At 38.9% G+C, this 26,194-nt stretch overlaps 1 protein-coding gene across 1 annotated transcript in view; it reads left to right on the plus strand.

Annotated features, from left to right (window-relative positions):
* Positions 1–26,194, plus strand: part of LOC113016462 (beta-1,3-galactosyltransferase 1-like) — a 203,068-nt gene that overhangs the window by 119,901 nt on the left and 56,973 nt on the right. The window contains exon 3 of the mRNA XM_026159303.1: positions 24,736–24,869. The gene's annotated coding sequence lies outside the window, so the exon portion shown is untranslated. The remainder of the gene's footprint in view (positions 1–24,735; positions 24,870–26,194) is intronic.

Here is a 26,194-nt window from a genome sequence, read left to right on the forward strand (position 1 = left end):
GTTTGTTTATGAACCCCTGGTTTTCCAGTGAAGGGCATTATGAGAGGAATTACACAGCCAAACAGCTTGGCTCGGACCCCAATCTCATTCCTCACAGCTTGTCCGGGAGGATAGTGGCGGATTCAAACAGGGAGCAAGAGATTATTAAGGTGCTGGACTGTTTGATCACTCTGTAAAGTTAGCATATATGCTCTCACCAGGAAGAGAAGTTTTGTCATTCACAGGGCACCTGAAAATGTGCAGTGCAGTCAGGGCTCCCTTGCGAAAGTGGCTGCAATTGAAGTGGAAATGACAAAAGGGACTCTGGAGCCCAAGCTGCCAGGAAGGACTGAGAGCCCAGAGAGAAATAAGAAGAGCCACTCTGTAGAGGAGGAGGAAGGATGGTGATGCAGAGTTTTTCTCACCTTGGGGTACTCATTCACCTTGCCTGAGCAGCATGTGGTAGGCATAATAGGCAGAGGCATAAAAGAATATTTATGTTGTAATCTTAGTTGTTTATACCGATTATGTCCATAGTTAAACCAATGAATGAAACAGACCAAGGCACATTTAGCTTTATGTTTTTATATTTAAAGAATCCATCCATCTGCTTCCGCTTATCCTTTTCAGGGTCGCGGGGGGCGCTGGAGCCAATTCCAGCTGTCATAGTGCGAGAGGCGGGGTACACCCTGGACAGGTCGCCAGTCTGTCGCAGGACTAACACACAAGGACAGACAACCATTCACACTCACATTCACTCGCACATTCACACCTAGTGGCAATTTGGATTATCCAATTAACCTATCCCGACAAGCTAAAGAATCCTTAGAAAATAACCTTAACTAAAAGGCTGCTTGGTACTGTTAGAGTTTATATAATCTTAGTCTTTTTAAACATGTTTCAGAACCCACAGGCTGAGTGAAAATTACACGGTGCTCAAGGCTGGAGAAAATTCTGCCTTTGTGAAAAGTTGACATTTTAGAAGAGCACTGTTTCCACCTGACAGGGTACACAAAGGAGAGTGGCCTTGTACATGCTGGCAGATTTTCCTTTAGGAGCGTTTCGAGTTTAGCAGCTTTTGCACATGCATACATGCGCACACACACACACACACACACACACACACACACACACACACACACACACACACACACACACACACACACCAATATAATTTGAAAAACAATACAACACTCAGCACCACGGTGCTAATGTTGGTAATTTATGCATATTTGAAGTGAGACCTTTTTTACATATTTATATTATTTCAAAGGATGTGCGTGGCTAACTATTAGGGCAGCGAAAACAACTAAATCCCCACATTTGTTTTGGGCTGCATCCAAAAGCAGCAGCTGGGCCGATTCTGGTGATAGTGAAACAACAAGCAGCCTCAAAACTTTTTGTCGTACAAACTTTTGTGGTATTTTGAATACTCTGCCATTCAGCCCCGATATAAATATAAACCAGGAGAAAGAGTGATGTTGAATGCACATCCAGAGATTAGAGAGATCAGAGAGACTGACTTGTTAAAGGTGGTATATGTGGGTGGCTTGCGGTGTGTGCTGGCATGATTACTTGCAGCAGGTGGGTGTGTGGAGTACAGTAACAGTACATAGTCAATTTGAGGACATGTCCAACACTTTTCAATTCTTCTTGCTGTAATACAGTCATTCTTCTAACGTATTGCTAAAGGATGCTTCATGTGGGTTTATGAGCTTTGTGTTTCCTGTGGAACGTTGCCATGGGACCCTCCGCTGACAGCAAGCTCAAGGACAAACCTCAGTATTAAAGCACAGAGGAGAGTGCTGTAGTTTCACTGTATTTCTGTCTCTCTTCTTTTCCTCTTCTTTTTCTTTCCCTCTTTTTTTGGTTTTGACTTAGATTGCTGTTTCATATCGCTCAGAGTTCAATTCATGATATTAAAGGAATGACTCACCAGGTCTGGCTTTGCCAGGAAATAAAGACAAGCCTCACATTTTTTCCTGAGGGTGATCAATGCATGCGTGTTTGACCTTCAGCTTCCAAGTGCCCACCTCCATATCATATCATGCAGTCCATAATGCCTCTATCCACTTGTTAAGTAATGATGTAGAAACCCTTTTTATCGTCCAAGGGTGTAACGTATTGGCTTGAGGCTTCCATACAGAGCTTGTTTTCTTGTTTTCAGCTGTCATTCCACAACTATACATTTTCTTTTTTAGAAATACTCGAGCTAGGCCTCAGGATCTCATCTCAGTTTTTTCATAGAAGTTATACAACTATGTGCTATTTTGGAATTAATTCATGATTCTTTGAAGGGATACAACAAAAAGATGCTGTACTCTTCATTGTGATATTGTTTTCCAGTCAAAATATAAGGTCAGTGCTGTAGTCTGTGCTAAAAAAGGATTGCAAGTGCTACAGCGGTTATGATAAATGCTCCAAGTAGAGCTGCATGAGGAACTGTGTTGGTTTAGATATTCTGTTGTGTTAACTGAGATGCTATTATACATTGTTGCATAACCTGCATGAGACAATAATATAACGTGCAGAACATATTCACAGACAAACAGTAACAGTCAAAAGTTTGGACACATTGTAGAAGTGCTGTACAGTAGATGTAGGCGTTGTTGGGATAGTGGGCCAGTGGTGCGTCATTGATAACAGCAATGCTCAAAACACACATACAGTATGCCAGGGGTAAATGCAGCAGGAGCAGAAGAAATCTTTCTGTTTAAAAGTCCATTATGATTTGCATGTGCTAAAAGACGTCAAGTTCCATATTTAGATGTAAGTACGGAAGATTGCAATATATTTATTTATTTTCTTATGAGGCTGCATGTGCATATTTCACTTCCATTACAGAATATCTCCTGAGACATTATGTGTACGCAGTTTATGTCTACATGAGGTCTGCATGTTTTGATGGTAGAAGCCAGCGTGTTTCTATATCTGAATGGCTTTGATTAGCGCTGATTAATAACTCATGTAAAATGGCCAGACATGATAATAAAACAATTCATTTACTCCCTCTTCCACTTTGCACATCCTCCGATTCGCTCCTCTGCCCTTCTTTTTGCACTTTGATGAAGAAATTGTAATGACACACCATTTCATGAGAAAATAAATCGGTTTCAAACAAGAGTCCGCTTCATTCCAGGCCGACTTAATGCCATGTTGACCCCGATAACACTTATGAAATATACACGGCAGAGAGGGAAGACGAATAGATGGTGAGCTAAACCTCGGCTGTGCATATGTGATCCAGGTCTGGGCAGCAGCTGTCTAGGAGGCCTGCAGATACTGCCTGTACTGGTCTGGACATGGAATGTTTGCAGAATAACTATAAAAGGTGTGATAGAAGACAGACAAAGCAGGGGGAAAAAACATTTCATTTTGGAGCCATGAACATATCAAGCCTGGCTAAGACAAGCCATTAAATACATAAGGATGAGTAACACAAACTCAGTTATTATGTTTCCACAGCAGAACACTAAAAATTCTTTAACACATCTTTGAATTCAAACAGCCTTAAGCAGTGTAAACATGTTTACATCTGTGTCAACAAACCTGCCCAAAGGCTTTTGATTATGATATTTGAACAAAAATAACTAGAATGAATTCAAATTACTGATCATAGAATCTTCTGATGTAAGTGGTTACAAAAAAATCTCTAAATATCATCCCATTTAAAATGTAATTAAAAATTTAATATGGAGTTGCCATAAAATATTCAGTAATAGTTCATGCGTTGTATCATTCCTGCTGTAGGCATTCCATCTAAGCGAGTTATTGTGCATGAAATGAGAGGAGGAGTAAAACAAGGCTCGCTGAGTAGAACGGAAAACGATCTGCCATACAGCGTAATGACCTGCCTTTCACTGCCTGTGTAATTTAACGCTGGCTCTGCAGGACACACTTCGTGGATGTGTAACGTACAGTTCTCTACACGTGGGGTCATGTAAGCCTTTAACGAGATAGGCAATGATGAGGATTTGAAAATTAATGAAACTTCCTCCAAGGAAAAACTTTCTGTTGTCTGTCACAACATTCAGTGTATTAGATGAGTATCCATCTAAATTTATAACCATGTATGAATTTATAACAAGTAGGTGGTGGCAAATATTTACTTTGATTAATTCTCTCTTCTGGACAGCATGGGTTTGACCATTGTATTTCTTTAAGTAGAAAAAGAACCTGTTCTTTTCTTGTTACACATTCAGTAACAAAACTTTATGAATTAATATATTTTTATTGGTAAAAATGAAAAAAAAATGGCATACTTCTTTCTGGTGTACTCCACCACCAGTATGGATACGTACTACTAGAGTTCACAACACTGAACAATGCTTTAGGAGGAATTTCAAAAGGTCAATAAAACTCATGTTTCAATAACATTGAAATATTAAAGTTATAAATGTTTACCTGATGACTAATTAAGGGAACCTGAAGGTGTCACAAAATAGTCTACTCCTAGTACTAGTGCCAAGCCTGGAAACTGGAAGAGTTATATGAGGAAGAGCAGCTGGCATAAAGTCTTTCCTAAATCAAACTGTGGTAACCTCTGTGCAGAGGGAGCAAGAGAAAGCACCTTTGCCTGATAGCCACATCAGCCATCTGTTAAGTTATCATTAAGTAAGGCATTAGTGCTTATGCCTAACAATAAAACAATAATATTAATGTTGGAGCTATGCAGCAAACATAATCAGTCCTGCCCATCTGGGATATAATAATAGATGATGTTAATTTAACAGGATATTACAATTATTTGTGTCTAAAAACTGTTCTGTTTCACTTAAGGATTGTTTGAGAAAGTCTGTCAGTAGCTAGACAGTCTACAGTGACAAAAATATGTCGATAGGTTACCACAAGCACAAGAAAGGCGAAGTTGCTAAAAAAAGAAAACAAAGAGTCAGTGATTTTCTGACTGCCTGGTTGAAAGCAAATAGAACTATCACCATATAAATGCATAAACATTTAGCACAAACCAGAATTCGTGTTATACAATAAGCCTGTTCACTGTACCATATCCATCAGAGTATGAATGTGTGTGCGCTTGCGTAGAAAAACCATTAAAAAGTTGTAAGAATGGGTGAATGAGCCAAATAAATAATTGGGTGCTCAGAGTAAAAAAGCTGATGTGCAACACAAACACACCAATTACTAATTTTGATCAAATTTCCAAATATTTTCTTTATAAATTAAAAATATATTTCATTTATCATTTATACACATAACAGGTATATTCATATATATTATTTTCAGCCATCTTGAAAATAGTGGTGTCACTGATGTTGTTAGGTTAGATTAGATGAAACTTGTTAGTCTATTAATCCCTCATTTGGGTTCCTCAGGGAAATTCAGTTTCCAGTAGCACAGCACCGACAGAAGTTGCATGTTACAGATACAATAAAGGGGAATGAGAGTAAGGATATTAGCATAAATATAGCATATATACACAAATACACATGTATAAATACAGAATATATAATAGGGATAAAAAGGAATACCAGTGCATTGCACATTTGAGTGAGTCTATTTCACAGTGATTATTGCACAGTCGAATATAAGGAAAAAATACTGCAAATATTGCACAGTGAAAAAAAGCACTACAGCTCAGTTGTTCCCGCCCTCCTTTGTCCTCCTGTTTCCCCTCCCTCTCCCCTCCAATGAGGAGTTAAATAGTGTGATGGCGTGTGGGACAAATGAGTTTTTAAGTCTGTTGGTTCTTGACTTTGGGAGAAGCAACCCATTGCTGAATAGGCTCCTCTGATTATTTACGACTGTGTGCAGAGGATGCCCAGCATTGTCCATAATGTCCAGCAGTTTCTTTAGTGTCCTTTTCTCTGCCACTGTCACCAGAATGTCCAGCTTCATGCCGACCACAGAGCCAGCCTCCCTGATTCATTTTTCCAGCCTGGATGAGTCCTTCTTTGCAGTTGTTGTTTGTCTTTTTCTAATCTTTCTAATTTTTGTGTTTACAATTGCTTTGTCCTTATAGAAAATGGTGTCAAATATTGTTTTCCTGGGTATGAGTATCAAGCTTGAAATTTTAATATTGTGACAACCCTATTGGGATTTGTAGTCTTGTCTCAAACTTATGAGAGAAATGTGATATTTGTTAAGTGGTTTGACAGATATATACAACAGTTTTTAATATTTTACAGTCAGTTTGTGTGATTTCTCTCCTAATGGATAAATTTGAGTATCATCTGCATAGTAGATAGCTCATAATATTAGCTAAAGCAGTGCTAATATTTGAAGTTTTTGTGTCTTGTCTTTTTTTTTTTAACTTCTAAACGCCCAAAGCATGGGGTTTGGCCTTGTTAGTCAAGTGCTGGAACAAGAACTCTAGGTCATGCTCACAAGCTTAAAATATTCTGCTAATTTCTAAGATAGACGAAAAAAATGTAGAATCCATCGGTAGTGCAAATTGTTTCAACCTGAAAAAGAACTCAAGTTTGTTGAAGTTCAATAGTGGCTCACTAATTGGTGAGACACACTGTCACATACACTGGTACACTGATAGGAACAGTTGGATGCTTAACAATGCAACACCCACACACCCACACCTACAAACCACCTCTCACTTGTTCTATGTGCATTCGCATGAGTTTCATGTCAGCAGTGAAAATGTACTTGGGTCTGTACCAGAGATGAATTCTTGAATTCTACATCATGTATGCAAATACCCACATGTTGAAATTACACAGACAAAGCAAAGACAAATCTGTGTGTTAATGCCTTTTGTTTGAGTAATACGGTGAATCACAAAATGAGCTCAGTCATCACTCTTAGTGATGCTCGGTTTTGTTTTCTCTCTTTATGCACAGGTAAACAGGCAACACTGACATGCACGCAGGGAATAAAGATGCTGCTGCTCTGCAACACGAGATCACAAAGCCCCTCAGTGGGGAGTCGCAGGGGACTTTTTGGTTTACAAAACAAATTTTTTATTGTCTGAGGTCACAGACTTGTGTTTTTCTTCTCCCTCTGCTCTCAGTCCCTTGTGACACCGGCAGAAACAAATCCAGTTGTTGTTTCGCTTTACTTCATAGCTTCTTCATGTGATATTTCCTTCTTCTATCGCCCAATTCTTCTACAATCTTGTTTCCTTTATGATTCAATTGACAGTTTAAAATACAAGTTTTGTTTAGCACTCATGCTTATCGCACGTCTCCAAGGAGTCAGCGACTGCTGCTGCATCTGGAAACATTTTAACTGGTTCTCTATTGTCATTTTGTGTCAGGACACCAGCATCAGGGATATTATAATTACAATCCATCGTGTGTCCTCAGAATCCCGTTCACTCTGTACTGCTCCCTGCTGTTTGAAAAACAGGAGGATGTGGAAATTGTGTTGAGCTACAAGTACAATTTACTGTTATTCTGTTAAAGTGGAAACTGTTATTTGTGCATTTCGTGCTTGTTTTAAAGTTTGACAGCACACAGGGGTGCTACTGACATTTCTCATTTAAGTATAAGCGCCAAAACTTTTGAGGCAAAGCAATACCAGAATCACAAGAATTCAAACTTAACCTGCTGAACACTGGCAGCCGGAAATAACAGCATATACAAATGTCAGAAATCCTTCACAGACTCTCTTTCCATTCCTTTAACTTTGGCTCTCCAGCACACACACACACACACACACACACACACACACACACACACACACACACACACACACACACACACACACACACACACACAGCTCTTTGATTTGTCTGTGCATTGTGCTTGTTTGAGGCTTTGTCACCTCAGTGTGACGTGCTGTACCTCTCAGCTTCTCACGTATTCTCTTTGATATCAGTATGTCAATGTTAGTCCAACCTGCAACACAGCAGCATGTTCAAAGACAAGTCAAACATTCTGTGCAGCTCTTTGGCAGCTAATGAGCAGAACATGAGCCAAGAATCATTTCAGTGTTTTGTGTAATGTGTTAAACTTGGGGAGAGACATACTTTTGTGGTCAAGTTTGTCAAAAACTTGGTCAGTTAGTTCTTCTTTGTGTAATTATTTATAACATATATATATATTCTGATTAAACGGGTCTGTCATGTATTCCCGGTAGAGCACTTTCCTACACTGCGGTTCACTACAGCTTCCAAAACTAGATTGGGAGGCAGAGCCTTCAACTATCATGCTCTTCTGACGTAGAAGCAACTCCCAGTTTACTTCAGGAGACAGATATCCTCTACTTTTGAGTGGTAGCTACTTTCAGCTGCCCCATTACTCAGAAAAGATCACCAGAGCAGGTTGTTTGATCCCTGGTTGCTCTAGTATCCATGCCATACTAATATCCTTGGGAAAGATACTAAGTTGCTTGCCGATGCTTTTATTAGAGTGGGAATGTATGCAAATAGCAGATAGAAGCACTTGAGCACAGAAAAAAAAATACCTGTATGAATGTGTGGATGAGGAGCGTTGTACACAGCAAATCCAGCATGTCCAAATTAACACTGTCGGATTTGATTTCAACACTATTAAAGTGTCTATATGGGTCCACACCAGAGAGTGTTAATTTAACTCTTTTTGGAGAGTTGGTACGTTAACTCTGATTTAGTGTTAAACACCAAATCTGTCTGGAGTTGATAATTTAACACTTGGTGTTAAGAGTTTATATATTAACTCTCAAAGAGTATTTTAATTTAACTATGTAAGAGTTATCTTCTAATTCATTCTAAAAAGCGGGAATTTTACTGTTCTGAACTTCTAGAAATTTCTTTTGGAAATAAACATTTACTAAAAAGATGCAATGGTTTTTGAAAAACATTTATTCTGAACTGTGCACCACAATTTCAAAACATTTTCTGAAAGATGTAACAGTGTACATGTTCTCACTTTCATTAGAATTTTGTTTATCAAAAGGTCTGACATGGTAAATGCAAATAACAGCATTCTCAACACTTATTTCTTCAATACAATATGCATGTCCTTCATTCATCCCTTTGTGGAACTTCAACGCACTTCTGCTCTCCCCCATATTCCATCTTCACAAGCATATCCTGTGCGGAGATTGAATAAAAAGTTGTTGACACTAATTAATGGCACAAATAATCCAGTAAACAATTGCAGCACAGTAAAAAAAAAGGAATCCTCTTTGAGCCATTACTTGTGTAAAGTATTTTCCCAAAAGACAAGGACACAGGCAACAGGTAATACTGAACTAAATGTAAAACCTCAACCTTTTTAATTTTTACCTAAACCGTGTGCACAAAACTCTGGAGGGATCTATGCTACCGTAGAATCCAGTCAGGACGTCAGCTACTGCTGTTTGCTCGTTTTTTGTTTTTTTTTATGGGCGATCGCTTTCAGGCTTCAAGTAGCACCATTATACCAACATTTCACATTCTACACATTGTTTTAGGTGTATTTGACCAAAAGTTTGACTGAAAATTCACATGAAAGCTTTTTTCAAGGCTGTGATATTTGCCCGCAAACAATACCTTTCAGCTAGCTAAAACAGACTATTATGCTATCAGCGAGCAACATGGCTAATGCCTTTCACACAGCTTTGTCTCAACTCCAAAGAGCCACAGAAGTAAAAGTTAATAGAAATAATTGAAACAATCTTTGAAAAAATGACTTACCAAGCATGGCAAACAACTCAAATATGTAGAGCAAAATGTTCTGAAACGGCTTCACTTCAGCTTCGATTGGAGCCGTGCTGGGGGCGGAGTCTGTGAATTCACTCTATTGGTGTCATAGCCCCTCTAGGAGTTCAGAGTTAAGAGGTCAAGAGTTAATGTTTCCATTGTAACACCTCCAGATTTGACAGAGAAACACTCATTTTTAACACTCGATTTTAACTACTATCATTTTACACCTCAGAGTTACATTAAAAGAATGTGACTCTGCTTAGAGTAAAATTAACTCTACTTTTGCAAGAAGACTATTAACACCAAAACATTTAACACTTTTGAATTTGCTGTGTATAAAGTGCTTTGAGTGCTGACATAGAGTAGAAAACTGCCACATTAGAAGCAGTCCGTCTACTGTGTTTGATATGGTGGATGAAACCGCAAAGGGATTTCTGTCTCCTCCCAGAAATAAACAAAGCATCATTCACTTGTTTGGCAAATGTGTTTACATTTAAATGCACCATTGCCTTTCTGTGTGTTCTAGTCCATAGGATTCACTTTGTCCTCTTCTCTTTCTGCTCCATCCTTGACCATGACAGTTTACATGGAACAATGTCTTCTCATCATAAATCATTGAATTTTTCCACACAGTTGAACATCTTTAACATTTTATTTGTTGATTAAGCCTATTATGGCCGATAAATGTGTATTTTTGAGTATACAAGCTTTAGATTCACTGTCTGTGGCTGGCAAGTGATGCTTCTCTACTTCCTCTTGCCTCAGGAAGTAGGTTAAAACAGTTAAGACTGTGGTGGCGTGGTGCATAAGCTGTGCCCAACCATTTAGCTGAAGTTTCTGATGCTCAATGTAAAAATCAAACTCGGTGATTACAGGAAGGATGACAGTTTTAAGAGACATGAATATTGATATTGTTGGGTTGAAATTTTAATGTATTGTTATAAATAGGAATAAGAAAATGACAAAAACTTGTGTCCTTCTCTTTTTTTTCTTTTTACACTTTTATTGATCCATCAGTTTCTATAACTCATGACAGCACACATTCAACCTGACAATGATCACTGCACAGGTCTGTGGCTTTGATGAGTCTGAGCTCATGTGTTAAGTAAACAAATCCAACTTGTAAAAAATAAAATAAAATCCTTAATAATCGAACCGGGTTGTAGTCATCATATTTCTGCGATACAGAGGTCATGACGTTTGGTCCACTTACTTTTAAATTTGGGTAGATTCTAGTTTCAGTGTGAAAAACGCATGTGTCTGAGCACCAGGCAAAGATCTTTCTGCTCTGAAGTTGACCTGCAGTCAACCTGAAGCAATTTCACTGGTATTAGATTTAGTGAAGAGTTTTAGTGCTGTGGTGTCCAGCTAGTTTCCTAGGCATTTTCAGTGCTACAATAAATTTCAGTGGGAAACAATGTGCTGGAGATATTGAAGAGCTACCAGCTAAGAACCAGGATGAAAGCCAACTCCTATTTAAATGGAAAGAGAAATACAGCTATATACTTTATTAGATCCTACAAATGTCAGTGCTGCAGAGAAGCTGTGCTGATTGTGGATGAACCCCATCTCTCACTAGCTGCCCGAGCATTCTTCTTCTACACAAAGCTATCATGAAGCAACATAGTTCGCAGGACAAAGTCTGCTGGGTATTTGCGGTTTAAACACTAGCTAGCTTTACTGCTGGAAAATATCAGAAATAATTGGCCATTAGTGTATCTGGGGTAAAAGAGCATAATGAAACATTTTTCTTTTCAGACAACACTGTTGTTTGTCTGCATACGAGTGTACATGTCTCCATATCTGTGTTTGTGTGTATGTTTGAGGAAGTAGCATTAGAGAGTGACGTGCACAGTGATTACTACACAGTGGGTTACTGACATTAGGCATTAGGCTCTCCTGTGGTGGAGGCTGTGAAATTGGGCTCATTATGGTGTCTCAGTTCAGATCCAAGCCCGACTGGCTTGCCTTTGCATGGCTCCTGGTTATTGTCAGCTGAAGCAGACGGAGAATCAGCAGAACAAATCTCATTAAGGGAAAGGCGAACTTAGAATAGGAGCTAAGATCAAACTGTGAGCAGTAAATATTGACAAAGTAAGGCAGCATGCCAAACAAAGTGACGCCAATCACATTTGTTTGTGACCAGCAGTTTGTCTCTGTTCACTTGCATTTAAATTGTACTTACAGGTTCATACTGTTCAGTAAAAAGGGTTTCTTAAGATAAAAATATGTAAACTTTTAAATCAGAATGAACTAAGTTACAAACAGTCAAGATGTAGATGGTGAAATTGTGGCAAAGAAATTAGATCTCTCAGAACTTGGAACTTTGATGTCTGTGATCACAAGATTTGACAAGACCTGTACAGAAACCAAGGTGACAGCTAACAAAAAGCACATCCTCAGTGACATCGACTGCAACATTAACTAATCCTGGAACATTTGGAGTCATGCTTCTTGGAAGTTTGCACACTGACAACTGAAAGTGGAATAACACTGCTGATAATATTCCTCATCAGACAAGGAGTTAAGAGAACCTAATTCATATGGACAATTATGAATTTATATATCTTTAAATATGTAAAAGCACCCACACAAACACACACACAAACACAATCACACACATTTTTTTCCAAATCAGGTGACTGACATAATAAACAACAAATCAGTTACTATTGCTTCCGCTTAAGGGCTAAAATAATGATGCAGCATCCTTTTTTTCATATTTTTTTTTATTTACCTTCTGCTCTATGTGATTTTGTAAAAGTCATTTGGAAGCGGTTTAATACGATCTGATATGATAATCTACTGTATCAGGATGCTCAGTCTGTCTGTCTTTATTTGCCATATTCAGTGAACCACTTATTGCAGCTATCTGTCAAAACATAAACATTGTTTGAATCCAATCCCAAATCATAAACTATAAGATGCAGATGATTTATTACTTTACCTGCAGCCAGGATCTATTGTAGTCTCTGCCTGCAGCCACCAACCTTATAAACACGTTTACCACCACCTCAGATTGCACTATTAATTGGTTAAAGTTCATTGTTCTTCCTGTGTGTCATCATCCTTTTCTCTTCTGTTCTCTGCATGCTGGCAATATGAGATATCCTTGTCCTCGTCTCCTAGAGTCAATCAATCTTAATTTCAGTCGACTTCTCAAAACTATAGAGTAACCTGAAGACTTTCAGCATTGAATAAATAAATCTACCAATATTTGCCATAGGAAGAATTCATGCAGTTAAAATAACTGTATTATCTATAATTGACTCTCTTTTCCACAATAACTAGCCTTCGCATTCCTGTTTCAGATTTTTAGACTGTATTTAGAATTATGAAAAGAAGAAAAATGAAGAACTTTAAAGAAAGCTCAAAGCACCACTTCTAGGCTGGACTACAGTAATTCATTATCAGCCAGTTGTTATAAACACCTGAAAAGCCTTTAGTTGGTCCAGAATCCTGCAGCAAGATTACCGACAGGGACTAGAAAGAGAAGGCATGTTGACTTTTCTTCATTGACTCTCTGTTAAATTCAAACTTGAATTTAAAATCCTTTTCCTCACATACAAGGTCTTGATTAATCACGCCCCATTGTATCTTAAAGACCTCATAGTACCACCTCAACAGAGCACTTTGCTCTCAGACTACAGGCTTACTGAAGGCAGAACCTTCATCTTTCAGACTCCTTTTCTGTGGAACCACCTCAAGCTGCAGTAACAGAAGAGGGAGATATTGTATTTCAAGCCAACATAACGTTTCTGACTATTAAAGACTCTGTAATGTACTTAGTTGTATGAATATGAAGAAATCCTTGTAGAAATATGAGTGGTATTGAGTGACTGCAGAGAGTTTAACTGCTTTACGTCCCACTTCATCACTGCTGCAGTAGCAGCAATAAAGCAGAATTCACAGCTCTCACTAAGTGGACAGTCAAAAGTGAGCTCTGACCTCATGTCTCACATGGCTCAGGACCAGGACAGGACAGGTTGCCAGTCTGTCTAACATATAGAGACAGACAACCATTTGCACTCACATTCACACCTGTGGCCAATTTAGAATCACCAATTAACCAAACCCCAGTACCTACCATACTTCCCTCGTTAACACAAATACCAAATCACATGGCAGCAACTCAGCACATGTGGATATGGTCAAAACAACCTGGTAAGTCTCAAACTAAACATCAGAACTGAGCAGAAAGATGATTTAAGTGACTTGGAATGTGGTATCTTTGTGGGTGCCAGATGGGCTGATCTGAGTATTTCATAAACTGCTGATCTACTGTGATTTTTCCTGGGAGAATAGCCAGACTGCTTAAAACCCATACAAAGGCAACAGTAACTCAAAGAACTACTCATTATAACCATGGCATGCAGAGAACATCTCTAAATTCCCAACACAAACCTTTAAGGAGATGGGCTCCTGTAGCAGAAGACCACAGGAGTGCCAACCAAGTCAGCTAAGAACAGGAAACCTGGGGTCCGTTCTTCCTACCTCGCTAAGTAAGTTAGCTGGATTTGATTGTTGACGATTTCGCGTGATCTTGGATCGTTCGGTTCTCCAAAGCTCATCCGGGACTTGCTGTCATAGCAACAGATCCGTAAGCGTAAACCTGCTCGGGAGCAGGCTTACTTTATGTAAACAGGATTAGATCGCGGCCACTCAGGTATGTCCGCTTCATTTATACGAAAGCAACAGCGATATTTTACCACTGTTTTACCATAAATAAATATTATCAATGTAACTAAAGTTAATGCAGTACTTGAACCTTTCATTGATTCCATACAGATACATACAGGTCATTTCCTAAAAAAAGGGAAATGTACTATTAATCATTCTATTACATGTATTTGATTATTACAGATGTAATTCATATTTTAGAGTAGTAATTGTAAATTACTTCGTGTAATCAAGATGAGAGACCACGGCTATAAAAGCGAAGGTGGATTTGGGAAGCCTGTCGCAGCCATGTCCTGTCCGTATACGCGACCAACCCATTGCGGAAGGTGCAAGATTGATAAGGAGAGTTTTCAGAACTCAGCGTATATTGCGGGACAGACAGGATCCTTTAGCTCAACGCGACAGTGTGCTCATTGAGAGATATCGATTTTCCGGTGAGGGTATTATTTACCCAACTTAAACTTAACCAACTTGTTGACGAGGGGGTGCAGGACCACCACCTGTCTTTTTTTGCGCTGCCCTTTTCTTGGTTGCTGTTATAAACAAACAAACAGATTATTTCAGGGGTTCTTTTCCAAGAGACTAAAAGCAATATAAGTGATAAATATTACCATTCTGTAGAATATTCTTATATTGCACTTTCACTTGTTCCCATGTTCTAGTGGGTCCTGTCGTGGCTCTAATGTGAAAGAGGATATAATGTAATATAATATAATATAATATAATATAATATAGTGTAATATAATAAATTTACCCTACCGCCTACTGGTGTTGGCCAGAGGGGCCGATGGCGCGATATGGCAGGCTGGCTTCTGACAGTCTGCCCCAGGGCAGCTGTGGCTACAACCGTAGCTGCTTCCACCAGTGTGTGAATGTGAGAGTGAATGAAGAGTGGTATTGTAAAGCGCTTTGGGTGCCTTGAAAAGCGCTATATAAATCCAATCTATTATTATTATTATTATTAAATTACTTACGAGTTTAATTTGTCAGCAACTTTCTGCCAGCCCTCTCTCCTTGCTTTTGCAGCCTTTGCAGTTTTCCCTTGCGTTTTAATCAAACTCTGAAACTCCTGAAATCCCTCACTCAAGAGTTCTTGCTCTGCTGCCGAAAAATACCGAGCGCGCTCCTTCGACATTTTCGCCGACCAATCAAAGGTTTGCCGATCAATGTTTCTACTATCGATGCGTAGCCCCTTTTAAGCCACCCAGTGATCTCACATTACTTCATCCAGGTATACTAATCGTCAAGAACAGGTGTGTTCGGAGAACCGGAATAGCGAGCTCAAAGTTAGCGCGATGCTTTGATCTTGGATGTGTCATTTGATCTTGGATGTAGTAAGCGAGGTACGAAGAACGGACCCCAAGTCTACAATTTGGACCAGCTCACAAACATTGGGCAACAAAACATTGTAAAAACATCGTTCAGTCTAATGAGTCTTGATTTATGTTGGGACATTCAGATGGTAGGGTCAGAATATTACATAACAGCATTAAATCGAGCATTAAATTCCACAGCTTGTATGATCACAGTGTACCCCATCTTCTGATGGCTGCTTCCAACAGGATAAAGCTCAAATCATAAAAATGATTGTTGCACTTGTCTCTGTACTAGGATGGCCTACACAGTAATCTCATCTCTAGCCATAGAGCAGATTTGGGTTATCATTTAATGAGCCAGGTGTTCCTAATAAAGTTATGTTCTCATTTCACCATGTTTGACCTTTTTTTTTTTTAAAGTCAGGTTTTTGTGAAATGAAGAAAATATCATAAAAAATCAATGGCTGGAGAAAGTAAAGCCATACACATGTTTATTGATATAATATCCTGTGGCACTCACATCCAAATTAGCCTTTACACTTTGGTCTCAAAACCCCACAAAAATATACCGTATGCCTAAATTTGTACTTGTATGACATTAAACTTCCGGCTTTATTGCTTGGACTATTTCACTGATCAATCAGCATAAGTTTAACATTTCAAAGAACAGACAACATTTGGGAGAAAAGCACTTATTCTTTAGGTCTTCTTTCTGACAGTCAAATTTCCAACATCTAATTAAATCTAATTGCACGCTGGCAGCAGTAAAGCTTTATGGTTGTTGATAATTGGTCCCACATTAGAAACCATAATTACCAGTGCGGCCGCATCATCATCATCATCATCATCATCATCATCATCATCATCATCATCCGTTCCTTTTTTTAGCAGTGGAAATATTCGGTTCCAGCTCTTTCTGTGGCCTCTGTGCAGGCAGGTGTGCGCTCACGTTTGCATACTTGAGTGCTCTTGTGTGCTAAGCTGCTTTATTATAAACATATTTGGATTAAAAAGGAAGACATATGCACATGGCTCCTGTTCAATGAATGCTATTCTTGCATGTCCTTTGGAATCAGGAAAAAGTGCTTGAATAAATAGAACAGAGTGAACACGGTACTTTACTTTGATTAACAATAGCTGATATCTTTTATGAATGAATGACTTCACACCGCTGGACATGTTATCTTGAATGTATGCCACCTCTATCTATAAATAACATTCAGATGACAATGGTGATAGGAAGAATGGGCAACGCAATGCAGGCATTGTGCACTTTGTCACTGTGCGAAGACTCCTCTGCCTGCAGTCGGTGATAAGGCGAACATATTTATGTCTGCACACATTTCCCTGCAAAAATTGTGTGTACTTGTTATCTACAATACGAGGGTGTTAAAGTACATATATGCATTTTAAAAGAAATGCATTTTCAAGACATATAGATTCTTTTTGCAAATGCACAAAAAATCAGTCTTTATCAGCTTGCTTGTTTTTTCTTTAATGTTTTCTTACTCAAACTCCACAACTCTTGAATCAAAGAGAGATTCACACAGGACTGATCTGCTACTTTTTATTATTTTTATTTTTCCCACTACAACTACAGTTCAGGTTTAAGTGAATTGAATGTGAAGACCTGAAAATAAACAGCACTTTAGGGCCTCAGGACCCATCACAGGATATACACTAAACTAGGAGTAAGGAGTGGGGCTCAAAGGTAAACACTGACTACCATGTGAAATATCACTTTTCTAGTCTGTCTAGTCACTCAAAGTCCTTTAACTACAAGCATTTTTATTTATCTAATGTATGCACATTCACTGACCAATGGATGCGTGTGGTTTAGTATCTTGCCCAGGGTCACTTTAATATCCAGAGTTAGGCTCTCTGAATGAGCCAGAGATTAAACCTTAACATTATAGTATGGACGGTAAAATTTCACAAAGCTTCATAAAGTATAGTAAAGGTATTGTACAAAACAGCTGATTCTGGGGGGTCCAGAGGGAGGCCCGGATTGTTTTATGCATGTAAAGAATAACAGATCACCATAACATTAACAGGCCAAAATCAGTCTTATACTTTTAAAATGGACATGGTTCACTTTTGCAAAGTTTTTTTTTAATGAGAAATGTGTAATTTGAATCAAGTATTCCTTTTTGTTTTTTTTAAATATACAAAGTTTATTACAGTATATTTACAGTGTTTATTTGTTTTTAAGACCCTTTTGCATGTTGCATAAGTTATGTAAGGGTAAGTAATGAACACCTTTGATGCAATAATTCTTGCAAATGACTTGCAAATAGCAAGTCATTTGCAAGCCACAATTTACAAAAAGAAAAACACACAATTAAAAACCACATTATAATTTAGGACACAGAGTGCTGTGCAAAGTCAGTCCAGAGCTTTAAAGTCAATATTTGACATGACTACCTTTATTCTTCAACACAGTCTGCACTCTCTTAAGCCTTTAGCTTTTAGCAGTAGTTCTCCAGGTTTCTTGATGGACAATCCAAAGCTCTTCTTTGGACTCTGGCTGCCTTTTATTCTGTTCTTTGTCAAGATAATCTCACACACCTTAAGTAATGTTGATCAGGTACAAGGACTGGACTGAAAATGAGTGAAAATCAGCAAAAGACAAAGAAAAACTTTAAAAGACCTTCAGAAATCCTGAGAAATGCTAGCTCAAGACCAAAAAAAAAAATACAAGAGATTCTGGTTCTTTGGAAGCAAAATATAAAAAAGATGAGGGATGGCTCAAAATCTTTCCACAGTACTATATAATAGCACTCCATATTGCACGGCAGTGATGTGTACCATCAGAAAGACTCATGGGTGCTGAATTTCAGATATGTTAGCACAACTATTTAGAACAGGGTTACGACAATGATAATTCTTACTTAAGAATAATTAGTAATTATTTGTAATTAATGAAATATCAGAAAACATTTTTTTTAAATGTCAAAAAGAAACAAAAAAGAAAAGAAACAAAGTATTGAATCCTCATATTTAGAAGGCAGAACCAGAGGATGTTTGGAATTATTGGCACCCGCAGTGATTCCAACTCTGATTTAAATACATGAATAAAAATAAGACACAATTTGCATCAATCTGCTTGTGAAACTTAATAAATCTGTGATTCATCTTTGTTGCTGTACAGCTGATCAAAGTTGAATTCAGGGAAAATTGTTGGTTATGACAAACACAAATCATCAAGCTCTCTCAGTTTGTATAATAGCCTTGTTCTGTATCTGCACAAAGTCAGTGACGTGTCACACCAAAAGCAGCAACTTTTCAGATGCTCAGTTTGGTCAGTAGACATTAAGTCCTGTCGTGTTATTCAATTATACGCGGGTCCACTGTACGATTCATAACCACACTTTATTTTCTTGTTCTTGCTCTGCCCCACATAACATAACATTCTCTACAGAAACACACCGGTCTCGCCCTCTAGCTGCCATCAGCCTAACTACACTGACCGGCTGCATTAACATCTACTGTACAATGCAATTACACCACATCTCCCCTTTCTAGAATCAATGGGTAGACTACCATTGACTCACCAGACCTTAGAGGGTTATTCTGCCTCCGTGGCTGGAAGGTCTGGTCCTGCGCTTACCTGTAAGGAATACTATATAATGAAAATCTTAACTCTAATTAACCCGTTAAGTAACACAAATTCTTACATGCTAACTTGTCACACCCCCTGCATTTCCCAACTTCTGAACATGCATATTTGAAAATGACAACCTTTTAGCTTTTACACTTTTACCCATATTGTGCAAACAATACTACGAAAGAGGGGTATTCTTGTATAAAACAGTCCTTTCCATCTTATCCGTTATAAGTCCAATCTGGTTGGTCTCACAACCACTCTTCCGGATCTGGTTCTGGGTGTAGATGGAAGCTCTGGAGAAACTGTCTCTGGCATGTCCGTGGAGCACTGCTCCCCGGCTTCTGCAGATTCTGGCTCCCCATTATTGCTCTCAGTTTGGTCTGGAGAGTGTTTCATGGGAACAAGATGCCGACGATTCCGCCTAATTGTCCCACGAGGTCCCTCCACGAGATATGATCGTGGTGTGGAGTGGCTGCCAATAACGGTGCCGCTGGCTCTCTGATCTGTTATCCACACTTCTTGGCCTGGAGTGAGCCTGTCGAGGCTGCGTGCGCGATGACGAAGGTTATATGACTGTGCCTCTTTAGTCCTCCTCTCCTTTTCCCTCCGGGTGACAGCCACACTATCAGGAAGTGCGGCGTCTAGCAGAGATGGCAGTATTGGCACTGTGGTGCGAAGCCGTCTCCCCATCAAGAGTTGGGCTGGACTATAGCCATTCTGCAGTGGGGTGGCTCTGTAAGCGAGCAGAGCCAAGTGTGGATCAACAGCTTTCCGCAATAGATTCTTGACAGTCTTAACTGCTCGTTCGGCTTCTCCATTGCTTTGGGGATATTTCGGGCTGCTTGTAATGTGACAGAAGCCATACACTTTTGCAAATGTCTCAAAAGCTGCCCCTGAAAACTGTGGCCCATTATCTGTTACCAGCTGCTCGGGGATCCCATGTCGTGCAAAAATCCCTTTGAGATGAAGGATCGCGTCCTCTGATCTTGAAGGTGTGAGAGGGGCAATCTCAACAAATCTTGAGGCATAATCCACGACAAGAAGGTAGGTTTTCCCTCTCAGCATAAACAGATCGGCTCCTAGCTTTTGCCACGGCCGCCCCGGATACTGTGATGGCATCAGCGGTTCTGTGTGGTTTTCTCTCACTTGGCAACATGTCCGACAGTTAAGGACAAGCTCATTTATCTGCTGGCTTAGCCCTGGCCACCAAACACGACTTGGTTTTCCTCCGAGCTGACGTTCAAATTACTGGCGAGACGGAATCTCTCGAACCTCCGTATCCATTTGGACCACTCCAAACCTGTGTCGAGCTCCACCAGACACAGGTTCGTTCAGTCGAGGTTATATGGATCAGTACAGGACTTCTGACACCATGTCGTGTCATTCAATTATACGCGGGTCCACTGTACGATTCATAACCACACTTTATTTTCTTGTTCTTGCTCTGCCCCACATAACATAACATTCTCTACAGAAACACACCGGTCTCGCCCTCTAGCTGCCATCAGCCTAACTACACTGACCGGCTGCATTAACATCTACTGTACAATGCAATTACACCACAAGTCCCACTGAATGTACACTGCTAGACCTCCACCTTTTCTAGAGCACTTCTGGAGTTCCCATTAACATCAGTGCCTGGCAGTTGTGTATTGTGTTTATTGGATTCATTATGCAGCTGCAGTGCAGAGTCTGGGACAAATGTCCAAATTAGATTTTATCCCAGCAGCTTCTGTACATTATGAACTCTTAACAGCAGTCACGCAGCGTGCTCCTGCTTGAGGGGAAAAGCATTTTCAAGAGTTCAAAGGTCAGAACGATCTTTAAACTCCATTTAAGGATTCCAGTGGTTTTGCCACAGTGAGAAACAGCTATTCCATGTCTGTCATTTTGTGGTACTTTGAGCTCAGCTTTGCATTTTGCAAAAACACTGAAAAGCAAATCAGATGCTCTAATGTGGTGATTAGCCAGTGCCGCTGAACACAGTACTCAGTTTGACCTGAATTTGGGTCCTGGTGAGTACTCCTGTGGGGAAATAAATGACTCCTCAGCTTTTTTCACTGATTTGTTACAGATCAAGGCAGAAAATAAGCTCATTGCTCAATCACAAACAATTCACAGGCAAAGCAAGGGTATCCTTTTAGTTAATATAAAATGATGAAGAACTTTTACACATGGCAGCCAAGATATCAACTTTTTCAAGTTCTGTGATTGTGGCCATTTTTGCTTATTTTCCCCCATGAAAAGTATCTAAAAATGTTTTTTACGAGGTGTCACGAGGTGTCACTACTCTCTTTCTGTTTGACCTTATACCATCAGTAAAACTTTTTATGTCAAATACCCTAATGGTTTTCAAGGGCAGTTCTACAGTGAGGTAAATTGTCGGTCCAAACAACAATAACTAACTTCCCGCTGTTTTCACAACACCAGCATTCACTGCCTTTTTCACATAGCATATACGTATATTTATATTAGTCGAATACTGTAAGTTACTATACATGCCTTACCCTCTCCACCAGCCTCTCCTCGCTTCACAGTGTGAAAACCTTTTCAGTTTGTTTTGATTGTTGCCTTCACATTCATGTTTAAGTGCCTGTGTGAAGGTGTAACATGCAAGACATCCCAGACGGCAGCTAGAGTTGTTTTTTTGTGTGTTTTTTCCTTTCGAATATCATACCTAGAGGTCTCCAGTTCAACCTTTGGTGATGAGTCTTTGATGAAAAATAGAGGAGTTAGCAGTCAATGATACATCCTGCCTGCAGTTCTGAGGAAAACTCTGTCAGCTCATGAATACTTCAAACTAAATCATCCTTATAGACATTTTAAAGAACAACATTTGTAGAGCTGTCATTTCAGTGACTGCTTTATTACTGTTGTTTTTAAACGAACTACATTTTCATGTTTGTATACGTAATTTTGTTCAATACATTATAGTAATGCTGTTTACATTTTGTGTACTTCCACCCATTTATCGCCTATATGAGTATTTTTTTCTAGTTTATTTCATACTCGCTGTCTGCATGTATTTATATGGCCTGCTCTCGCCTTTGTATTCTATTTCTTCGCTCTGTCTTGTTACTGTTTGTGGCTCCATTGACCCCGTTCCAGGGCGATCATTAAAGTTTCATCTTATCTTACATCTAAAGGCCAAGAAGGATAGAAGAAAAAAGCCATCTGAACTGAGAAATGATGGTGGATATCAGAAGTGTTAATCACAGTCTACATCTCGTCCTGTTGTCCCTGTGTGCACCATCTGACACGGCAGGCGAGCTTAAGCCAGTCTCCATTTATATTGAAAACTTGATGGAACAGTGAAATCAGGGCACAGTGATGGAAATTCTGGCCTCTATGTGAGAGATGTCTTCTTCTGTCTATTTTAGTTGACCTATCAGTTAGGTAGAAGTTTTAAGAATTTGACCCTTTATTTCTCTGTCCTTAAACCTACAGTACAGAACAGAGAAAAAATCTGACCTTAGCCATCAGTAAAACTCTGCCTTCATGTTTTATTTCATATGAATTAATAGCTTTCGAGACCTGAAAACATCTGGTAAACTACTATGTTTTTCTTGTCCAAATACTTCTCACTCACCATTTGATCCTAGACGAAAAGGTTTGATCTTTTTTGTCTTATCAAACAAAAACGTGCACAATTCTTATTTATAAAGTTTTACTTCAAAGAATGCCCAATTTCCTCTTCTCCCTTGGTACATTTAAATATAGTACTTACAATGTCAGGTCACAGGACATTTTAGCACAAGTTGCACCTCTTAATAACGCTGAACTTAGCCAAACTAGGTTAAAAAAAACTGCTTTATACAAATAAAATGAACTGAATGAAAAATAGAAACTACATTCTCTCTTTTTTAATCAGAATATTTTAAAGGTTATATTTGCAATATACCTGCAGTATGTATTTGTGTTTTGTTTTATGTCTGTCTAGTCTCAGATTGTATGTTTTCTGTTCACAAAGCAATCCCCATCTCAATGAGATTTCATTTTTAAATAAAGAATTTTAAATGTAATAATAATTTGCCAAAGGCCAATAAACTGAATGCCATTTCAGCCCCTTTTAACATGCACTCTTTTTCATTTCCCTATTAAAATATGAACTGAATATGACTATTTTAATAGAACAATCTCATGTCTTTGCCCCTTCAGTTGCTCACCTCACTAAAAGATATGACTGTTTTGGAAAATGTCCTAAACAGTGAAAACATAAGAGGGAAAAACTGCAAACGGTGAAGGAGAGGAAGCCTCTAAGACATTAAAATGGGATCCAAACACAGACTCACAGTTTATAAACTATATTTTGATAATTATGTGATATGATTAAAAAGTGGTGGGTGTGTCCCCATAGACCATAATTACCCAAATATTAAGGTAACTATCAAAAAATAGTCAACTGACTAACCTGCATTAGGTTCCATTCATTGTAGGGTCAAATCTCACACATGAAGTGGCCGATGTCTGAATCACTAACAAACTGGGGAAGCAGCATGTTTCACACTGCCCCTGCCAGTCTAATAGCAGCAATAGCTCCTCCAAATTTCATGAAATTAGGTGGTATTATCAATATTAGTTTAGTTTAATCATTTTTAAGACTTGATTGACTAATAGCATTTTTTTTTTTTTGGGGGGGGGGGGGGGGGGGGTTCAAGAGATTTAAGAGATCCTTCATCTGATGTTTCACTTAGGACCTTTAATTTTACACGTTACCAACAAGTTTAATAAAATTCAGCTTGAAAGTTTTTATGCTATCCTGCTTGAGTCAGATAAAATGGAAAGATGACATTGAAATCTTACTAATGTCTCGGTTCTGACTTTCCCTGAACTGAAGCATTATGAGTTCTTCCTTTAAACATATGGCTTGTTTTGATCTTTTAAACATCATACATTTTTTCTTATCACAGTCACAATTTCTGCTGTGTTGCTAGGCAACTTCTACCTAATTAAGAGCGGGTTTAAAAGGCGCAGCCATGAGTTTGAGCTTGGGCAAGTTTTTAAACTAAGAGAGACATTTTATTGACTGTTGTAGTGAAAATAAGGCGCTCTCGTTAAATTGTCTTTAGTCCTGTTATTCTTTGTAAACATAAACTTATTTTTGCTCGTGTTTTTTGGCTTTTTGGCTTTAAGACTTAAAGGTCTGTATCTGAGGCTTAGCTGTTGCTGCCTTGACCAACAGTAAAATAATACAACATACATATGACATTAAACAGCAAACATCGCATTTTCTCTCCCACGCTGCTTTGTACAAATCACATAGATTTGTTTAACATAAACATTTCATCTTTAGTTAAGAGTGGAAAATCCTGAAAAACAGGTAACAGTAAATGTAAAGATACATAATGAACTGAACAATGCTTTAATGCCGATTAATAACATCAAACGCAAACACTGGAAATAACAGCAGTGAACATTTTCAGTTAAAACATTACTTAGACAGCTCTGAGAAACTGGGAACCACAGAGAAACAAAATTATGCAGTTTTCATCAATGTGACATGCAGAGGTCTTAAGCACCACTGGGTGATCTGTGTCAGTCTTTTTCCTAATTGATATTTTAATATTTCACAGGTGAACCACATCCTGTACCATGGAGCCTGTACTATGAAGCAACATCAACTTACCCTGTGTCCTGTTATCTGTCTTCACTATACTTAATAAGAGCAATCACACTGAGTGGTGGCACAACGTTCTTTATCAACTCGGTAAGTCCTATTTTTTTTTTTCTATGTATCCGTTAAGGGTTCCCGGGCTAGGCCAGAACTGCATGATGCCCAGCATCTAGACTAAGGATGAAAATTGTGGTCCAGCTGACAGGAGCCACCCAACCAAGAGCATTTGAGGAGACGCTTGCAGATGTGAATACTGCCCTATGCAATATCCCCACTGCCAGTTTCACTCACTGAAACCAATGAGCTCGTATATGCTACTGCAACAGAGGAAAACCCCCATGGGGAAGAATGCTGGAGGCTAACTCAGGTGCAGAAATACGTCATAAGAAACAGGAAAAGAGGTACAACGAGATGTCCATAACTGAGGCTCAAGAAACTGCTAAGCAAAGACTCAGAGCTCTGGCTACTGGGCTAAAGAGAAATATCAGAGAGGCAGAAGCCAAGGCAATAAATGTGTTCTCTGAAGAACCATCCATGGTTTACAAGTGAATAAAAGCAGAAGGAGATAGCTGAAACTGGGGAAAGCTGGAAAAACATCTAGGAGAGTGAGATGAAGAGCATGAACCAGTCAACATCACAAAGGCAGACATCTAACCAGTCTCTGGAATGAAGAGATGAACAGCACCATCACCAAACATGACCTACATCTACTGTACCTATTTTTGTCTTTTTTTGGATTTAACATGAACTGGTGTTTGCTCTAATCATAATTTCCCTAAGGGTACCTCCCCAAGGCATTAATAAAGTTTGATTCTATTCTTCTATTCTATTCCTAAAGGAATAACAATTGTAATCATGACGGATCTTTCCAACCGCAATTACCTCTCTCACCACAACATGGAAACTCCTCTTAGACATTACATCAACCACCTGAGCAGGAACATAAGACAATACAACATCAGAGGTCTGTGTAACAAGAGTGCAGTCCTAGGAACAGTTAAGATATTGTGCAGAACCCTCAGAGTCCACGGCCTCTAATCGAGGTTGAGTTTAAGGAGCACACATGCCACCTCCAGGGAGTGGGACTTTTTTGTATATATATGAGCAGTACAAATCCAAGTTTTAAAAATCCCCACCACTACATGGATGAATTGTACAATTTAAAAAGTATTTAAAAAGTATTGAAATATTGAAAAGTAGTATTAAAAAAGTATAACACTAATCCATTTATTTAATGAATTCTTTGGCTGTATTGTTAAGACAGTAGCGTTATTCTTGTGACTGCAAAACTCTTGTTCACAGTGGAGGAGATTAAAGAACAGGAAAACAGAATTTGAACTGAGGAGGCTCTGGTCAGCAAGGACATGGCTTTGCTGTTGTAGAATTACTATATGAAAGAAATGCGCCCTGCGACAGAC

The sequence above is a fragment of the Astatotilapia calliptera genome, chromosome 23, assembly GCF_900246225.1.
Source record: "Astatotilapia calliptera chromosome 23, fAstCal1.2, whole genome shotgun sequence".
In the NCBI taxonomy this organism is placed as follows: domain Eukaryota; kingdom Metazoa; phylum Chordata; class Actinopteri; order Cichliformes; family Cichlidae; genus Astatotilapia; species Astatotilapia calliptera.